This window comes from Balaenoptera borealis, assembly GCF_965194805.1.
Source record: "Balaenoptera borealis genome assembly, chromosome: 17".
Classification (NCBI taxonomy): Eukaryota; Metazoa; Chordata; class Mammalia; order Artiodactyla; family Balaenopteridae; genus Balaenoptera; species Balaenoptera borealis.
The window spans coordinates 22,079,392-22,096,441 of NC_138876.1; the positions used below are offsets into that span (position 1 = coordinate 22,079,392).

Consider the following 17,050-nt stretch of genomic DNA (forward strand, 5'->3'; position numbering starts at 1 on the left):
CAACTAACTCCCACTGAGATAGATGGATGCATCAGTTTCTTCATTTTAATGAAGACTATTTGACTTTGCATGTTCGCAGGGCTCTCTATATTAAAGTCCTTTTCTGGTTGGTACTGATGAAGCAACTCATAAAAAGTCAAATGCTTACACTGCAAGCAGGGCAAGAAGTGGGCTCAAAATGGAAAGCGCATGGCTCAGTTTGTCTTGGGTTCAGTACCTCCTCCCTTAGTCCCTCATGGGAGGGAGGGAAGCATGTGTAGAATGGCTGACCCTATTTTTGGATTCCTGCTGGGCCATTATTATTACATGTTTGTTCAATATTGTTATCCTAGGAGCAATCTTCCCTAAATTGCTACCTTCTACATCTGATATTATTTAGAACAATGTACAATTAGCCACATTTATGCATGAAGAACTTTTCTTCAAAGCAAACATGATAAACTTTGGTAGCATGGTACCCCCACAAATAATGCTTGATTGAGGCTGCTTAATTTAGTAATTTATTTATCAGCTTAAATGATCCCAGTCATCTTTGCATATGTCAACATCCATTTGTTTTATGAATATATTGGGGTCAAAATCAGCTTCTCATTCATAGGAATATTTATCTGTACCCACAGATGCATCTGAGTGTGCAGTTGATATCGCCTCATGCTAATCCATAAAGAAAAATGTTCTCTCTAATTAAATTGCTTTTATATTCTTACTGGGAGATATGTTAATTTGTATTGTTCTTATGTAATTACTTTTGTTTATTTTTGTCTCTCCAACCAGATTTTGAAGACTTAAGGGTAGAGAACAAAATTTCTATTTTTTTATAACCTTGCCTCTTTTCCCTATCCCAGTCATCAGTAAATGCTTTTAAAATTTTGCACCCTGCAGAAATAGGTGCTAAATAAATGTTTGTTAGATGACTTGGTAGATTTGTATATTTAGACAAGTAGGTAAATAGCCTTAGAGGTATAGCCTAGTTCCAAATAGGTTGAGTTTTAGAAACCAATAAAAGTGAACCTTTGAAGGATTTTGGTTGCCAAGCAAGGTTCCTCTGGTATTCCCCAGGATTGATGACTGTTTCTAGCAGAGGTGTAGTCATCAGAAGAAGCAAGTTTAGCAGCATGAGTGGAGGAGGTGGGACCTCCCTTGGTGAGTCCATAGAATAGGTGTTCTCCCAAGACTCTTTCTCCTAAGCATCTCATGGTTTTACTTCTGACATTTCAATTATGCATTTTTCAATTAAGCATTGCGTCTTCTGTTGACTTTTCATCACTATCTTTTCTACTGGTCACATTCTCATATTACTTTACATCTGTGGAAAGGGTGTCATTTTTGTAGATTGTGCCTTGGTGAGAAAGCGTTTTCCTCCAGCCCCGTCTCAGAGGTCTCCCTATGGTTTTGTCTTCCCCCTGGAATTATGAAAAGTGCACTCTAAACGTGAATTTGTATAGTTTAGAATGCATAGGCCACACATCTTCCATTCCTTGTTGGAGTAACCCACGCCATCTCCCCACCCCTTTCCCATTCTAAGTGACTTCTGGGCAGGTCCATTTTTTTCCAGTATTTTATAATAACTTTATTTTTTCAAAGATTTATTATTTATTTATTTATTTATTTAATTTATTTTTGGCTGCTTTGGGTCTTAGTTGCGAGACGCAGGATCTTCATTGAAGCATGCGGGATCTTTCATTGCGGCTCGTGGGCTCTTTGTTGCGGTGTACGGGCTTCTCTCTAGTTGTGGCCTGCAGGCTCCAGGGCGCATGGGCTCAGTAGTTGTGGCATGCGGGCTTAGTTTCCCGACCAGGGATCGAACCTGTGTCCCCTGAATTGGAAGGCAGATTCTTTACCACTGGATCACCAGGGTGGGCAGGTCCATTTGAAACTAGCAGAGAAAAAAACATCATGGGTACAGCCAGCCTTTGCTGATTGATTATTTCATACTTGTGAAACAATTTTCTATACCAATTATGTCTTTGCAGATGACAGAAGCCATTTAGTCTAATGACCATAATAATTAATTTTCATCATGAAGGAGATTGGTTAATGATGCTGAAGCCTAGATTTCGTTATGGAACTAAAACATAAAACTTGCCCACACTCCCAGAACATAATTTTCAAGTTTGTAAAATCAGGGAGTAAATGCAATTATTACTTTTCTGATAAAATCAACTGAGGCAAAGTTAGGGTGAAAGTGTGAAGGGCTATACCAGAGTTTTTTGTTTTTGTTTTTTGCATCAGCTGCGATTCTCCAAAAGGAGCTCCTGAGCAGCAGCGTCAGCATTAGTTGGGAACTTGTTAGAAATGCTAATTCGTGGACCTCACCCTAGAGCTACTGAGCCAGAAACTCTGGAAGTGGGGACCCAACCATCTGCATTTCCACCAGGTGGTCCTGATGCGGCTAAAGTTGGAGACCTACTGGTTTAGAGAACAAAGGAAAGATTTCAACACTGGCTTTCTTGTATTTCTAGAGTCTCTTAATTAAGGTATTGGGGGCTATAGGCCTTTCCATATTTGGAAGGATCTCCACCAAAAAACCCAAAAGCAATATTTGTTATGCTAGAGTGAATTGTCTACCATTTGGGATGTTAGACAGACAAGCCAGAATTCAGGCAGAGATTTGTAATTTGGGTTCAAGGGACTCCCCTAACCACCAAGACATCCAATAGGTAGAATTCAATAGCTCTATGATCCCAGTAACATTGTAGGCAATTTTTAGTATATTTATTCACTTTTTGAACAAATACCAATATTTACAGAGCAGCACTTTGTGTCAAGACCTGTTCTAGATGCTGGGGTTTTAGCAGTGACTGGAAAGACAAAATCTTTGCTAACCTTCTAGAGTGGAGAGGCAAGCAGCAGCAGACAAAAACACAAGTCTATATCAGCATGTGAGATTTCGTGCTGTGAAGATAAATGAAAGGTGATAAGGGGATAGAGGATGAGTGGGACGTGAGGGGCTGCTGGTTTATATAGTTGATCAAGGAAGTTCTCTAAGATGAGCAGGCATGTCAACAGTGTAGGAGAAAGGCAAACAGATATTTGGGGAAAGAGATTTCAGGCAGAGTAAACAGAAAATGGCATGCAATTGGTGTGTTTAAAGGAAAATAAGAAATTTGGCTAAACTCATAAAGCTAATAATGAAGCCTAAATATGCTTGGCTGGTTCCACTACGCTGTAATCTCTCTTACTAGATGTCTCTGGAGGATTGTTATCTGAAAAGACCTGTGTCCATATATGCTTGATGACAAGAGCTGTGGTTTATGTGATGGCAAAGCTACTATATTATACCCCAGGCTGGGCCTTTTGTTTGAACTGACCAGCTGAGGTTGTTCTTTTGGATGTATGACTGACTCAGTCACTTAAATGAAAGTCATGGTTATATAACTCTTGATGCTCTTCAGAGAGAGAAGAGGAAAGAAACAGAGCTTCCCTGTCATCCATGGTGACATAATTTTTTAAGCTGCCATTGATTGAGCTCTTGCTATGTTCCAACACCTAGCTAAGTAAATGACCCAGAGTTTTAAAAACTCATTTTTGTTTTTGGTAGTGATCGGAATATACTAGTCTGTGAGCTCCACAAGGGCAGCAATTTTATCTCTTTTCACCCTTGAATTTTCCTGGAGCAATGCTTGGTCACAGTAGATACACAATAAATATTTGTCTAGTGAAGGAATGGAGTAATTTCTGTAAGTCATACAGCTAACAAGTGACAAAACTGGTATTTGAATCCAGTCTGTGTGATTGCAAAGCTTTAACTACTGTTCTGCACCATGAGTTAACCTGGATGGAATGAGGGGAAAAGATGGAATATGAAAGTTGAACATAAGAAGAGCAGCGTGGAAGAAGCAACTCATCTGAAGCTATTAATAAAGAAAGCAGAAGTAGCAGGTCTTCTCTCCTCATGGCTGAACTTGTCTTAGACTTTCTGGGGCTAAATAGAAAACTGTAACAATGCCAACTCTCTGCCCTCTAAAAGAGCAGACTGGCAGGACTAACTCTCATGGAATAATTAGTCAGCAATACAATAAATTAAGTGGGATGGCATCTCATTGCATCCTGTCTACTCTAGAGCTTGCCGTCTTTGGAATCGCAAACATGAAACTTGAAAATTACAAATTTCCATATTGGAAACTGAAATTATATCAATATGAGAATGACCCTCATGCTAGTTTTAATTGGTTTCATTTAATCCAAATTGCCACCATTTCTAATTTGCTGAAGCATGCTGTTCAGATACAGTGTACTGGATGGATGTGTGGAGAGGTCTCTCCCCTCCCTCCGTTCCCTCTCTTTTTCTTTCCCTTACCTACCCTCCTCTTTTCCCTTTCCTTCTCTTTCCCTCTCCCCCATCCTTCTTTCTCTCTTACTTTTAAAATTTATTTTTCTATTTCCAAGTTTGTGATTGTAACCTTATAACGTTGATGTGGATAACACAGACATAATTGTACCCACTTTACACGTGAGAAAAACTAAGTCATTGCAGACATTATGTAATTTGTGAATTTTGTGGTGAGGATGGAAAACCCATATTTCATAACTTCAAATACCTTGTGCTTTTTGATAAAAGTCCCAAAGTAAAATCTCAGGTTCGACTATGGGTATCGATTTACAGTGTATGATGAATAATGATGCATTTATTAAAGTGAAAGTGAAAGAAAATGAAGGCTAGCTTGGGAGTACTAGGGTTTTAGGAGCCTTTCATAAAGATAGGATTATATTAAAAAACATATTTTTGTGGGATTAGATGAACCATGCATCGAGGGTGCCTATCTTTAGGTACCATTTCCTGCTTACTCTTGAGTAAGAATCGTTAGGTTGGTTCATTGTTTTGTTTTGTTTTGTTTGTTTGTTTTTGCCAGTAGGTGATACTAGCAATGTTTATAGTGTTTGTGAACCTGTCTTGATAGGACGAAAAAAGGCATGCTTGGGTTTCTTGGGGGGTTAAGTAAACTCTTCAGACTCTGTGGTCAACCAGGAACCTTCAGCTAGAAGCGTTTCCTTGGGTTCTGTGGTCTGCGTGCCAAGAACACCATCTCTAAATGGTTAAACGTTACTGTTTAAAGAGCTTTGGTTTTACAAAAGAAGAAGAAAAAAAGGAGGGCGCTCTTGTCATATTTTTTTTCCCAGAGCAATTAGATTACCAAACACTTCTGATCATATGATAGCCGGCACCAACTCATTTTCTGGGGAACATGCTTTTAGATCAGAAGATAACTTTTCTCAAAAGATGTTCTAACGTTCTAGTAATGAAGCTGTGTTTGGGAGAAGAGCAGCAAAACAAGCTCATGTCTTCTCATGTCATTGTCTTGATCCTTACAAGGCTGAGATTTCTATAAGCAGGTAAGTCTTGTTGGAGACAATGTCCCAGTATAGCTTGGGGAGAAACAAACAAGCAAACAAACCTGTCAAATAGCTGAGATACTTGAAGTGGACCATAGAAGGTGCAGAAGGGTTATGTTTCAAACGTGTTTTAATATGAAGCATCTGAGTTGTCAGAGAACTTCGTTGATTTACAGGCAGGTGGTTGCAACATTAACTCTAATTAAAATAAATGATACCATTAATATGAAGGGGAGTAAACATGACCACCATCTTCTGTTTCCCTCCTCGCCCTCCACAAAGCAGAATGAGAAATGAGACATGACCACAGTCTCACCGTTGCCTAGTTTGGAGGCAGGGTTAGGCAAAGTGGTGAAATTCTGAGCTGAGGAGTTCACTGCAAACCCCAACTCTTGCATCCCAAGGGGCTGAGTTGGAAAGGAGCCCTTGGCTGTGAAGACTGTCACTCAAGCTGCTGGAGTTTTCAGTAGTTACTCTTTAAACCCCACCATGTTATGTCTTTTTCTTCTTCATGCATGAATAGAGTTAAGGATTATTTGCTCAGTGCTAAAATTTTTAGTTTTGGTCCAAACTGGAATAATACTCCTCTTTCGGTATCCTCCTGCTGGTGGGTGGGCAGGCAGGCAGGGGGCATCCTTATTTGCCTATCTGGCAGCGCTATTGTGAGTTATATTTATCGACTGGAAACTTGGCAAGGCTAATATTTTTTCTTGGTAACAAGATTTTACCCTCAATTTTTTACGTACAAGACTCCACAGCAACCAGGTGGAACATACATCATTAGCTCACTGAATAATGAATATATTTTAAACCAGGACTTAAAGCTGTTCATTTATAGTATATTAAACCCCTCCAAAAAAGTTTAATGTAAGCCCAGCTTTCTGCAGTAGAATTAACTAAATCAAAATGAGACTTTTTAAATTTTGGGCGTTTTTGGGTCAGCTTTATTGAAACTCATTCCACTTTCCAAGAACTAAAAATTAGCATCCTGTCTTGACTGTTTGGAATTACTTACTGTCATCTGTTTCAGACGTGAAAGGATGTGATTTAATATCAGCAATAAGGCCCTTCTTCTTCATTTGGCAGGTGTTATTTAAACACTACTCATTTTAATTTGTTTCCATCACTCTTTTGAGTGATTTGCTTTACAGGTTTCATTATGTGCATTTCTTGAAAAATAAAATCAAAAGGAAGGCAAGCTGTAACCTTTGAACTGCACCGCGCAATCTATCTATTGATAGGTGGGGTGAGGCAAGGCTGTATTTCATGTATTATGATCTTCATGATCTCTGCTGATGGAATATAATATATAATACATCATTTTTATCTTCTTTATAATAAACAGTTGCTCTAGGCACAAAGCCTCAGGTTCCTGCATGCTAATGATCCTGGCTGACTGGAGAAAGCCTTTGCATTTCCTGATCTGTTAATTAGGAACGAGCCACAGACAACCAGAGTGATTGGAAATATAGGGGGGACATCTCTCCCCATGTAATCACTCCTTTCCTGCATTTTGGGTATCATCCTCTTTGTCAATTCCTGCTGCTTTGTCCCCTCCAGCTAAACTGGCTGCTCCTCCATGATGACTCATGTTATAGAAAGCCCTGTGCTTGTGTTTCCCCCAGTAAGGTGCTTGTCAGAGCTTCCTCTGCTCAGATGGCATGGCCCTGTGTGTGCTCATATGGAAAATCAGCTCTGCACTGGGCAGAAATGCTGGTGTCACTTAAGTCAGGTACTAGTCTAAGTGCTTGATAGAAAACTTTTTCAGGAGACTGACATCTAAATTTGAAAAGCAGAGGGATAAGGAGAAAGAGAAAAAGCTTTCACAACCCCTCTGGGAAAGGAGAAGCTGACAACCCCAGGTTTTTTTCACTTGTACACAGCGAAGTAATTTCATCTCAGTGTGAAATGGAAAAGGTGGGTGTTTGTTTAGATTGAGGCCATTCCGTAATGATTTTAACACTCACTGGAATCTCTTAGCCAAAGTATTCCAGGGACAAAGTCTGTAATGAACACTTATCCTCCCAATTAAAGTTTCAGTCCCAATGAAAATGTTACCTGATACCCTCCGCTTATTTTCAGTTTTTCAGTCTTTGCTCTGTTTTTACCTTCGTGATTGGTGGCCTCATTCCTCATTTTCCCAGTGAAAATTATTCTTCCTTTGGCAGCCAGGAACAAAACCAAACAGGCTGATCTTCTTGCTTAAAAATCAGGTTCATCAAACTCACTGACACTTCAGATTTGAAGTCTAGAAGATCGGATTAATTTCTGGATGAAATAGCTTCATTTTCTTGACTGAATGAAAGAGGAAGTCATTATGTCTTTGTAAATAAAATGTTAATAAACAAAAGCCTTAAATGTTTCAGACATGACTCAGTTATCTAACTTAACAGTTATTCCGGGAGCTGTTTTCCAAATCTCTGAGATCGCTTTAATTTTGGTGATAGAGGGATACCTGTGGTTGAAGTGGTGGCAAAAGTATGTAATGTGAAGTGCACTTTGTAATGAAAAGCACGATAGCCTCTCTTGTCATTCTTCTCCACGTGTCCACAGAGCCTGTGAAGACAATGTGTGTGGCTTCACTGGAAATCATCACAAGATTTTGGAGGGGGATGGAAGCCCATGTAGATGAGGAAAAGGATGAGAACTAAGGTCTTTGAAAACATTTCAACAATTATTCTTTCGCTTATTCATTTATTCAACAAATGTTAACTGAAGGCATATTTTGTGTTACGGCGGGAGTGGGGATGGGATACGTGTTTAAATGAGAGAGGTCACAATTCAGTGGATCAGACAGACCTGTGAACAAAGAGTATTAATTGGTGTGTCACATGAACCATACACGCAGTGTTCCAGACGAGCCGAGAAAAGAGAGATGCTCATACCCTGGGGAGTTTGGGAAAGCTTTCCAGGGCAGGTAGTGTTTGAGTTGGGTATTGAGATATGAGTAGGCATTCATGGTGTAGAAATGGTGATGGGTTGGGGAGACTGGTGGTGGAGGGCATTCCAGGTAGAGAGGAGGAGGGAGCTTGGGAGAGCACTGATGAAAACGTCAGAGAGGGCTCAGGTGGTACAAGGCCGTGCTAAGAAGTTTATTTATTATTTTTTCTCCCAAAGTGAGTGATCCTCCAAAAGGGAGGGAAGCAGGGAAGAGTCAGCATTAGAGGAGAGTTTTAGAAGATCACTCTGATGACTGAAAGGAGGACATATTCAACAGAGGAGAGTGAGTGAAGATGGGAGACCATTGAGGAGAATTAGAGGAAATCAGGAAAGGAGATAGTGACCTAAGCTAAGGCATTAGCAATAGGTGTTAAGTCAAAAAATGTGAAGGATCTGAATTGTATTTCATTTGCAAGCTAACAAGTTCGTCTGCCACAGTTTCACATACAAATACCGACAGAACAGAGAAGACCCAGGATTAGTGACAAATGCTTTATTACAGCAAAAACAGCAGCCAGAGCAGCCTGCATGAGCTCCCCACGCCCCAATCCCCACTGGGTGACTAGACCAGGAGGTGTTACCTATGTGCGTAATGGGGTGCACCACAGGAGAGGACCCCACCTTTGGGTACACTCTGAACTTTTATAAGGTCCCTAGCAAATCTTCTCATCTCCCCTCCAGAGAGAGAGATTATTCATTATCAGGAGAGAGAGGAAAGGCATCTCTAGGTTTATACCCTGGGATGTAAATAAATGCCTCTGGAGAGATACATCTCTAAGTCTCTCCAGAGGGATGCACTATCTCTAGCTTCCTAGGCTGTCAGCTATTTAAACATGTCCTTTGCTCAGAAGACCTACGGTGTACGAACGTGGGAAATCCATGCAGGATTGTTTCTCCACACGGAAATGGAGAGGAAGGGCTGAATCAATGAAATTTATGGAGAATTGTCAATAAAAAAACAAAACAAAACCCTGGAAGCTGATTAGATGGGGCAGACAGAGGTTGGGGAGTGAGGCTGAGGGAGGCTTAGGTGTGACTGAGGTTCCTGATTGGATGGATCTAGTGGTAGGTGGGGGGTAAGAGAGGAGGAATTTTTTTTTTTTTTTGTGATGGTGGTGGTGGATCAGGGGTGCCGATACAAGGCACAAGTTAAATGTTTAGAGGTTGGTTTGTATAAATTGACTATACCTGAAGATACCATAGGGTTCTCTGAGAAGTGACTGCTTTTTTGCATCATCTGCCATTGCACAAATAGTAGGACAGGAAAATACAAATAGTAGGCAAAAGGAGCCAAAGTTCCAAATGTCATGTGGACTTATTATTTTTTTGGAGGGGAGGGTGGCTATGGTGTCCTGGCATGCAGGAAAAACTAAGAGCTGTATATTACTTACTCTTATTTTGGGAAATGGGCTTCAAGGGGAACTTGAGCTTGCCTAGGGTAGAGCTCCACAGAGCAATAACTCCTGCAGAGCGGACCCTTGACAGGCTCTGGACAGGTGAGAAGTAAAATGACATAGGGTGGGAATTGCCCAGTTCTTTAAAAGCTTCTTAGGAGCTGCTGTAATGGCAGAGACTGGGAATCCTGGAATGCATTTTTCATTTTTATGGAGAGGGTACAGCAAGGTGTGGTGGAGAGAGCACTGGACCAGGAGTTAGGAGGTCAGGATGACAGTCTCAGCTGCATCATTGACTATTCACGGAGGCCTGAGAAATTGCTAGGCTACCTGAGCCTTTTAATCATCTTTAAAATGGGGAGAAGATTGCCTTCTCTGTTTTGCTCATCAGGTGAGAATATTTCATAAACTGTGACCATCTTGCAGTTGTAAATTATTACCACTATTATAACCATCACCACTGCATTTGAATCTGAATTCTACAGACATTCAGTGAAGGTGCTTCATACATATTAGGTATTTGAGTAAAAGATGTTGATGATAATTTTTTCTTCTCTTCTCTCTCTGTATGAGACCATTTTCTTTCCCTTTTCCAAAGCTTCTGGGATGGGTAATCATGGCTTTTTATGTGTGTATGTGCCTTCCTCTATTATATATGGAAAGTTCTAGAAAGCTTGTACCTAAATCAATATAAGGCAAATAGAAAATTGCATTGTAATTAGATAAGAAAGTGTCTTATCATCCCTTCACTGGGTTTAAAATATGAGAGCCTCTTATGGAAAAAATTAGAGGTTCTTTTACCCTGGTTGAGGTTTACTTTTAAGGAGAAGCATTCTTTTTCTTTGGCGTCTATGGTATTTTAAATACAATTTTATTACCCATGGTATCAAATAACTGTATATTATCCAACGTGCAAAAGGTATTCTGTCTGGATTGTTATGAAAATGTCAATTATGATTGCATCACTCTAGGGCTGGATATTTAATCTGAGAAAATAAACTAAGTATGTACCCTCCTCCTGCATTACAGGGCTTTGGGTTCTAACTTCCTTTCTGGTATATAACTACTGGCTGCTAAATACATGAGACTCTACTTGATCCTAATGTAATATATCAAATCCTTGTTATAACTTGTCTTCAGAAGTTCACATGCATTTCCTCTTTAGTCAGTTTAAAACATTACAAACTACCCTTTATCTTTAATTATTGCTCTTCTGTATACTAATTGCACTGGGTGAGTTTATAATTTTGGTACTAGCTTGACCTTTTGAATCTGTGCATTTTATTTCAGCCTTGAGCACCTAGTGAAGGTGGGAGATTGAGAAAAGTTCAGTTTGGCTTCCCAGGTGCCATAGATGATATCTAAGATAGCTCCATTCTGATGTCTGGAGATTACAAGAAGAATGGGGAAAAGGTTGATGAGAGGAGATAGAATACTTTTCAGAGAAGTATGGAGACACATAATGTTAGCATCGCAGAGATTCTAAGAGATCTTTTCATCCAGAGTGACAAAGAAATAACTCAACTGGACTTGTGAAAGCAGCTTTTTCTGAGGAGCAAAGCTGGGCGAAATCCTCTTCCTAGTTGAATCTTGTATCATCTTTGCTCCCCAGTTGTGTTCTTCCTACCCGAAGTTTGAGAAAGAGCTCCAAAGAGGGGAGGGCCAAGGGGCAGAGAAATGTCGACTTAGGGAAGAGGTGTTAATGGAATTTAGCTCAGATTTCATTTCATGGAAAAGAAATCAGTGAGTGTTATGATCTCCTAAATGTGACTAGATTGCTTAAGAACTAGTGAAGATTTACAAACTCCTTGAGTTATTTCCTCTGAACTTCAGTAGATTTTTGTACAGTTCTTCCAGTTTAGGGCATGCTGGGTTGAATAATAAATTGGTGATTTTGCACTGCTCTGTTTCACACCTGTTAAGAGTTAACAAATTGCAGCTATTTTCTTTGAAAAACACTTTTCAAATAATTTAGATACTGCCCTGCCTTGGACATTACAAATTCTTTACACTTGACTAGTTGCTAGAGTTGTGAGAATAATCACCCGAGTTCAAAACAGCTGGAATTCTCATCAGTTCTTGGGAAACACTGCCACCATTGTCCTTTGGGTGGTTTGAGCTAATGGTAGAGTTACTGTGCAATACCCCTTAATTTGAGACTAATAAATTCATAACATCTTTAGAAAGTATGATGCTTGCCCATTGGACTCTTGCATATACTCAATAATGTCTGCATTTAAAAAGGAGAGAAATGACTCCCCTGGTGGCACAGTGGTTAAGAATCGCCTGCCAATGCAGGGGACATGGGTTCGAGCCCTGGTCCGGCAAGATCCCACATGCCGCGGAGCAACTAAGCCCGTGTGCCACAACTACTGAGCCTGCGTTCTAGAGCCCGCGAGCCACAACTATTTAGCCTGCATGCCACAACTACTGAAGCCCGCGCACCTAGAGCCCGTGCTCTGCAACAAGAGAAGCCACCACAGGGAGAAGCCCGCGCACTGCAACGAAGAGTAGCCCCAGCTCGCCGCAACTAGAGAAAGACTGCATGCAGCTATGAAGACCCAATGCAGCCAAAAACAAACAAACAAACAAACAAGTAAATAAAAAATAAATAGAAGGTGTCACACACACAAAAAAAGAAATGGAAACTTTCTTCTATTGCTAATAGAAGAAAGCATCTATTTACGCTTAAGGGCTATAGCTACAATACCTCTTGAGCAGGATTATGCAGTGTGTGTTCTTGTGTGTATGTATGTGTGCACACGTGTATGGATGTGAATGAGCATGTAGTTCTGTAAAGAGAAAACAAAGCATGGAAGGTCTGGAACCTGGAGGTGCAGATGTGCATGGGGGTGTATTTGGTTGTAGTGAGGACAGCTTGTCTCCAGCTCATTTCAACATAATAGGCAGGAGACAGCATAGCTGAGTTTCCCCAAATGGCTAGTCCTGTGGCCTATCTTTTTCAGTGTCACTGGATTGATCGATCATTAAGATGCCTCTCTTTTTAAAAAGAGACAGCCTACTGACAAGCAGAATGGGTATTTTTTTAAAAAATTGAAACAGGGAAAGAAGCCAGACAGACTGAAAGAAAACGATTTAAAATATTATTTTGGAGAACATCACTACCTTTTGCTAATCTTTTAATTCTGATAAGTAGCAGTGATTTCATTGGTGGGCAAATCTCACTTCCTTGATAAAGCCTCCCCTGTCTCCTTGATGGGATCTCTTCTCTTGCTGATGTCCAGGGGCCTCTATTGTCTGTATCTCTCACTTGTCAGTGAATCTCATCTTTTTTTTTTTTTTTTTCTCATTTTGATTTGATTTTTGCTCATCATTTAAATTTTTTGTCACAGTTTGACTTTGTCTTTGATGGTAAGTAACTCACAATCTAGTTGGGGATAAGACTCTCATGCATCTGTGTTTGCTTAGCATAGTAACTTAAACAGGGTAGGTGCTAAAAAAATGTTTGTTGACTTCACTACTGGTGAATAACTTCAGTAGTTATAGAAGCAATTTTGCTCCTTTCCACAGCAGTAAACAGCCATTAGTTTGTAATTGTAAGGTTGCCTAAGGCCCAGTTTTCAGCCTAAAAGTGAGTGTGAGCCATCTATCAAGGAAACAGAAGTATTGAGCACAATAAACATTTGGGTGTACATTTGGCCTGGAGGACATTTTTTGTCTATTTGTATGGCCCAAATTCTTCAAATAATGACTTATTCCTTATTCCCTGTGTTTATGTTCCTGGTTATCAAGGAAATCTAAATCTAATCTAAAAAGGCAGAAAAATGTACTCTAAATGTAGACTAATGGTGAGTAAAATGCAAGGATAATTTTGAGAGTGTCTCTTAGAAAAATATCAATAAACATTCCAACGTGAATCCAGGGCTCCAGGACTTAGATCTTGGGGTGAAAGCTTGCACTCAGCTCTATAAATGATGAAGATTACAGGTTGTTCTAAGCATTAATGTCCTGTGTGCAGAAATACTTCTGCTCACTAGTCTGCCTGCAGTGAAGCGACTGCTACAATCCAGTGTGCCTCCCGACCCTAGGAAGTTTCAAGAATTCTTAATCAGTTGATTTCATGTTTTTAGGCTAATTCCATTTCCTATTCTGAAGACCGAAAGAAAAACATCAGTGCTTAAAAAAACAGCTTAGGATTCTTGCTTTTATCTTAGAGACTGTGATTATTAATGGCTCTTTTAGAAGTGCTTTTATATTTGGAGGCATTTTTCCCCTCTTTTCTTATTCATGTATCCTGAAGCTGCACCCAGTAAATCTTCTCCCCTTTCTTCCAGACTCTTCCCTCTTGCTATTTCAGACCCTCAGGCAAGCCTTTCATCCTCCTTCTGTATGCCACGAAATAGACAAGCTAGTTGGAGGCCTGCAGCTTTTTGTGTGTGTCAAAGGAAGGGATCCAGACTTCTTTAATATGGCAGCACCCATTGGTCAATCCACTTCACTCCTTTCAGTAACCACTGACCACCCCCCAAAGTCCCTTGGCACCTCTTTCCTTGAAACCAAGGCCCAAGGAGGTCAGACAGCCTCTTTTGCTTTGCCAAGCATCACTCAGCCTCAGCTGAAGTAATGTTTACATATATGATCATTCCATGCCATTTAAAATATGTAATGGATACTGTGAAAACAATAGGCATATTCAAGCTGCAACGCTGTGCACGAATGGGAGAAATATTCCGATACTCATATCAGAGCCTAATAGGTATAATTTTGCTCAAGATAGAGTAATACGCAGCAGCTTTCCCCAGACTGCTGGGTACAACAAAGAAGTGGTTGTCAACCTTTTCAGAATCAGATGTTAATGATATTTTGTGTCTTTGTTGAGTCTGTGGAAAGCAGCTACTGCACCTAGAAGGGAAATGACTTCCATACCGACCGCCCTCAGCCAAAGTCATTGGGACTGGGAGAGCTGGACCGAGTCCATATTTACATTTCAGAGAGAGGTGTGAAAGAAGATTTCAAGACAGAATCGACTGAGCTACCTCCCACTTGCCTTCCCCTATGTTCAATCTTATCAATGCTATGAGGGGTCTTATTATTTCCAACATATAGAAGGGGAAAATGTAATGTAAACAAAGGGCTGATGTGTTTTGGCAAAGGAGGGAAGTTTTTCTGCATTTCGTGTATTTTTGGAAACCCCTGAAATCCCAAAGTCATACATCTTCCAAGGTTCGGAGGAGCATTCATCCAAGCACCGTCTGTACTCAGCAACTTGGAGAGCAGTAACTTTGCTGCATCTTTTGTAGTAAGCAGATAACTATTTGGTCTCTTTCTCTGAGCTGTTTGTAAAGAGCTGCAGCTATCAAATAGTTTGCTTTTCACATCTTCCTAACCCCCCTTTTGTACCATCGCAGTCTGTCTTCAACAAAATTCTATTTTCATGTGTTTTACGAAAAAGTCTTAGTTCTCATTTCAAGTCCGCCCAAAAAGTAAGGCCTCTTCAGTACTCTGTTCCAGCTGCTGGGAATCTGGCCACTCTTTTTGACGAGATACATATAATTTTAATTTAAATCTCTAGACACTGTATAGCTAACTATTGAGATTCTGACAGACTCAGCTCTGAGGGTCAGATTCACTCTGTTCATAGGAAAAACACAAGCCTTACTAATAATCTTAAAAGCAGAAATTATACCACAATCTCTTTTTAACACCATGCTTATATTGAAATCCCACTTTCACAATAATTGTGATATGTCTTTCAATAAAGATCTTCTGACAGATATCCAAATTAATATTGGTATATTTCCCCCTGTCATGTGTGCCCACTTATGAAGACTATGTCAGCTCATTTCTGTAACTGTGAAAATTTTATTATAAAAATTAAATCACAAGCAACATGTCTGCCAATATGGAACCTCTTATGTTTATATATGTACTCCTGTCAGAGTTCCATGTAAGTTCTGAGATACTTTATAAACATGGTTGTGATTGTACAATGTGTCGAGTAAGACATTTTCCAGATTTGGTCAATTAACGGGACTTTGGCGAACCTAATTCAATCATTTCAGTCATTTTGGAGTCTGTTTCTGATTGCCCCAGCTTAGTGTCTTGCTACTCCAAGTATTGTTTGTGGACCAGCAGCGCTGGCAGCCCTTGAAGCTTTTAGTACAAATGCAGAATCCTAAGCCCCAAATAAGACTGACTGCATCAGCTGCAGTGCTGCTGGCCTGCCGACTACACGTGACTAGCAAGGACCTAGTGGATCCTAAATTAAGTGTTCAGGGCATTTTGCGGTTAGACAGCTTTGGAAGTATGTATGCATTTTTTTTTTTTTTTTTGTGGTTAGGAGGGAATTATTTTAAATATGATTAAATAATATAGTAACACCCTCTAAGTTATGTGGTTTCCCAAAAAACCTGTTGTATTTTTTAAGTGTGCTTTTGGCAGAATCTGACTCGTTAATGTATTAATTTATGAATTCCTAATGGTGACTGTTGGAAAGAATATGCAAACAGTTTGTACATTTACAATCAAGTATTTCAATGCTTTAAATGTAATAATTAAATATCATTGGCAATCTATAATAAAAAACTATTATAATAGCAATAGGTAATATTTATATAACACTTAGTATGAGCTAGGTGCTCTTCTAAGCACTTTACATATATGAACACATTGAATCTTTCTGACAGTCCTATGAGATGTCTTATTATTGTGCCCACTTTGGAGATGAGAAAACTGAGGCATTGAGAGATAGTGACTTACCCAAGTTCACATAGCTAGAAATTAGAGGAGCGGGGATTGTTCTGATTGCCCTTTATAAATACTAGATGGTGATTAAGCAGTGACTTCTAGCTGAGATTGTCTTTTAGAGCCTAGTACACTCTCTTGTTTTACATATGAGGGAAATGAGATTCAGAAAAGCTATGGGACTTGCTTAACATTACAGATAAATTTGTGCCAATTGGACATATATCTCAGCCCCTGTATAGATTATACACTTGAACTTCATAACCTCCCCAGGAAATAGGCAGGTGCCCTGATGTCATACCAGTGACAGCCCCATTTTGCCTCATTGCTTCAAGGAAAGAGATTGGCCTAAGTACAGGTGATAATGCTCATACACTGGATGTTCCTTGTGTGGCAGAATCGCTCCCTCTCTATTTCATGCTTCTAGTCAACCCTGTCCATATGTGTACGGTTGTACTAATCACTCTGATTTGCATTATTTGTTGACATGTCTACTTTACACCAAGGCTTGAGAGCTAAGGCCGTATTTCATGCTTCTTTATAACCCTAATAATTACCATGGAATATGACACATGGTAAGCCCTGAGTAAATCTTTGTTGTGTGGACAAATGACTACCCCTTACTGCTGCTTCAGGTATGCAGTCCAGATAGGTGTGAGGCCCAGGTGGCTTGGGGA

The 17,050-nt window shown here is 39.9% G+C and overlaps 1 long non-coding RNA gene across 1 annotated transcript in view; it reads right to left on the bottom strand.

Annotated features, from left to right (window-relative positions):
• Positions 1-746: 746 nt before the first annotated feature.
• Positions 747-17,050, bottom strand: part of LOC309615184 — a 30,745-nt gene continuing 14,441 nt past the window's right edge. The window contains exon 2 of the long non-coding RNA XR_014236602.1: positions 747-7,629. This is a non-coding gene — a long non-coding RNA (uncharacterized lncRNA). The remainder of the gene's footprint in view (positions 7,630-17,050) is intronic.